Here is a 3,854-nt window from a genome sequence, read left to right on the forward strand (position 1 = left end):
GGGTTTCGACCCCGCAGGGGGGGGTTGCTTTCTTCTTGCGGATCGGCTGTTGCCAGCGGAGCGTGAGCCCCTAGGGCCGTGCAATCCGACTCGTGACGAAGTCGTTGTTGCATCCGTTGGTGCGGTTGTTGGAGCAGCACTCGTGGCTGTGATTTATGTTGCCTATTCTTTGGTTTGCCTCGCTCACTGAGAGGATATCAGCTAATTTTCAAAGATTCACATGCGACTTGCCCCACACTACTGCATCGGTGGCGTCAAAAATAGTGCTGCGGAGACCAGGCGGGGTGGGACACCTGCTCCGGACCAGGCGCGGCGAGAGAGAGGGGGGGGGGCGGGCTGCAGGCATTGACTTAGGTTGACTGGGTGGATGAGCTAGGTCATCTTACGAGGTAGAGATGGGTCAGCCAAAAGTAGCCTTTGGATTCGTAGAACTAAATGGCTCGAATTAAGATGATTGCTTCCAATCTCCGTAATAGTCTGCACGGCCGTTTGGCAGGTACACACGAGTACGTTTTCTGCTCAATAGAGGCAGCCCAGATAGGCCACACGTAGTCCAGTTGAATGACTGTCTTTGCTCAAATCAGGAGCGAACGGCCCGTCAGATCTAACCGCAGTTGTTACCAAGCTCTCGAGTGTTGCCTAGGTTTCCGAGCTGATGAAGAATCCGCTGCTGCGATTGTGTACATGAAGGGTTTGCACATTATCTTGTGTAACTTTGCTCAGATCAAGTGATGGTTCGGACTCGACTACGGTCGTTCTTGTGTAAATCTCTGTCGACGCTGATCCCGGATGTGTCCGGGGGTGTCCGTATCAACGTCGCTAGCGGTATTGAATACATTACACGACTGTGTTGGCAAACGACAGAGCGAAGGGTCGGCCTGAGCGAGCGAGTGCAGCGATTGCCCGAATGTCCATCCATAGCGCCTTGTAAGTTATCGAGATGTATTGCGCATAGCGAACCCTTAATCGTTGGATATGAAGGGGTCGATGACACTTGATTATATGTGGGGAGGTGAGTTGGTTGCAGCGTTTGTTTATGTGGTTTGTTTGTTGTTTTTGCGCCGGTTGGTGCGTGTGCATGTGTTGATCTGTGCGCTTGAGTTGCACTTTGGTTGTGTTAAGTTGCTGCAAATGTTGTCAAGGTACACCCGTCTAGCTCAGTCGGTAGAGCGCTGGCCTTTTAAGCCAGTGGTCGTGGGTTCGGGCCCGACGGGGGGTGCTTGCTTCTTTGCGATCGGCTGTTGCCACGGGCGTGAGCGCCTAGTGCGTGCATTCGACTCGTGCGAGTCGTAGTTGCATCCGTTGTGCGTTGTTTAGCAGCACTCGTAGCTGTGCTTGATGTTGCGCATTCTTTTGTTTGCCCTGTTCACCTTGAGGATGTCAGCAATATTCAAAGATTCACATGCGACCTACCCACACTACTGCATCGGTGGCGTCAAAATAGTGCTGCGGAGACCAGGCGGGTTGGACACCTGCTCCGGACCAGGGGCGGCGGGAGGGAGGGGGGGCGGGCTGCAGGCATTGACTTAGGTTGACTGGGTGGATGAGCTAGGTCATCTTACGAGGTAGAGATGGGTCAGCCAAAAGTAGCCTTTGGATTCGTAGAACTAAATGGCTCGAATTAAGATGATTGCTTCCAATCTCCGTAATAGTCTGCACGGCCGTTTGGCAGGTACACACGAGTACGTTTTCTGCTCAATAGAGGCAGCCCAGATAGGCCACACGTAGTCCAGTTGAATGACTGTCTTTGCTCAAATCAGGAGCGAACGGCCCGTCAGATCTAACCGCAGTTGTTACCAAGCTCTCGAGTGTTGCCTAGGTTTCCGAGCTGATGAAGAATCCGCTGCTGCGATTGTGTACATGAAGGGTTTGCATATTATCTTGTGTAACTTTGCTCAGATCAAGTGATGGTTCGGACTCGACTACGGTCGTTCTTGTGTAAATCTCTGTCGACGCTGATCCCGGATGTGTCCGGGGGTGTCCGTATCAACGTCGCTACCGGTATTGAATACATTACACGACTGTGTTGGCAAACGACAGAGCGAAGGGTCGGTCTGAGCGAGCGAGTGCAGTGATTGCCAAAATGTGCATGTATAGCGTCTTGTAAGTGATCGAGATGTATTGCGCATGGCGAAACCTTAATCGTTGGATACGAAGGGGTCGATGACACTTGATTATATGTGGGGAGGTGAGTTGGTTGCAGCGTTTGTTTATGTGGTTTGTTTGTTGTTTTTGCGCCGGTTGGTGCGTGTGCATGTGTTGATCTGTGCGCTTGAATTGCACTTTGGTTGTGTTAAGTTGCTGCAAATGTTGTCAAGGTACACCCGTCTAGCTCCGTCGGTAGAGCGCTGGCCTTTTAAGCCAGTGGTCGTGGGTTCGATCCCCACGGGGGGTGCTTGCTTCTTTGCGATCGGCTGTTGCCACGGGCGTGAGCGCCTAGTGCGTGCATTCGACTCGTGTGAGTCGTTGTTGCATCCGTTGTGCGTTGTTTGGCAGCACTCGTGGCTGTGCTTTATGTTGCGCATTCTTTTGTTTGCCTCGTTCACCTTGAGGATGTCAGCAATATTCAAAGATTCACATGCGACTTACCCACACTAATGCATCGGTGGCGTCAACCTAGTGCTGCGGAGACCAGGCGGGTTAGATACCTGCTCCGGACCAGGAGCGGCGGGAGGGAAGGGGGGGGGCATTGACTTAGGTTGACTGGGTGGATGAGCTAGGTCATCTTACGAGGTAGAGATGGGTCAGCCAAAAGTAGCCTATGGATTCGTAGAACTAAATGACTCGAATTAAGATGATTGCTTCCAATCTCCGTAATAGTCTGCACGGCCGTTTGGCAGGTACACACGAGTACGTTTTCTGCTCAATAGAGGCAGCCCAGATAGGCCACACGTAGTCCAGCTGAATGATAGTCTTTGCTCAAATCAGGAGCGACCGGCCCGTCAGATCTAACCGCAGTTGTTACCAAGCTCTCGAGTGTGCCTAGGTTTCAGAGCTGATGAAAGATTCCGCTGCTGCGATTGTGTACATGAAGGGTTTGCATATTATCTTGTGTAACTTTGCTCAGATCAAGTGATGGTTCGGACTCGCCTCCGTTCGTCCTTGTGTAATTTCTGTTGATGCTGATCCCGGATGTGTCCGGGGGTGTCCGTATCAACGTCGCTACCGGTATTGAATACATTACACGACTGTGTTGGCAAACGACAGAGCGAAGGGTCGGCCTGAGCGAGCGAGTGCAGTGATTGCCAAAATATGCATGCATAGCGTCTTGTAAGTGATCGAGATGTATTGCGCATGGCGAAACCTTAATCGTTGGATATGAAGGGGTTGATGTCACTTGAGTATATGTGGGGAGGTGAGTTGGTTGCAGCGTTTGTTTATGTGGTTTGTTTGTTGTTTTTGCGCCGGTTGGTGCGTGTGCATGTGTTGATCTGTGCGCTTGAGTTGCACTTTGGGTGGTGTTAGTTGCTGCAAATGTTGTCTAGGTACACCCGTCTAGCTCAGTCGGTAGAGCGCTGGCCTTTTAACCAGTGGTCGGGGGGTCGAGCCCCACGGGGGGTGCTTGCTTCTTTGCGATCGGCTGTTGCCACGGGCGTGAGCGCCTAGTGCGTGCATTCGACTCGTGCGAGTCGTTGTTGCATCCGTTGTGCGTTGTTGGCAGCACTCGTGGCTGTGCTTTATGTTGCGCATTCCTTTGTTTGCCTCGTTCACCTTGAGGATGTCAGCAATATTCAAAGATTCACAAGCGACTTGCCCACACTACTGCATCGGTGGCGTCAACCTAGTGCTGCGGAGACCAGGCGGGGTAGACACCTGCTCCGGACCAGGGACGGCGGGAGGAAAGAGGGAGTGGG

The sequence above is a fragment of the Phytophthora infestans genome, genomic scaffold (genome assembly GCF_000142945.1).
Source record: "Phytophthora infestans T30-4 supercont1.10 genomic scaffold, whole genome shotgun sequence".
Lineage (NCBI taxonomy): Eukaryota > Oomycota > Peronosporomycetes > Peronosporales > Peronosporaceae > Phytophthora > Phytophthora infestans.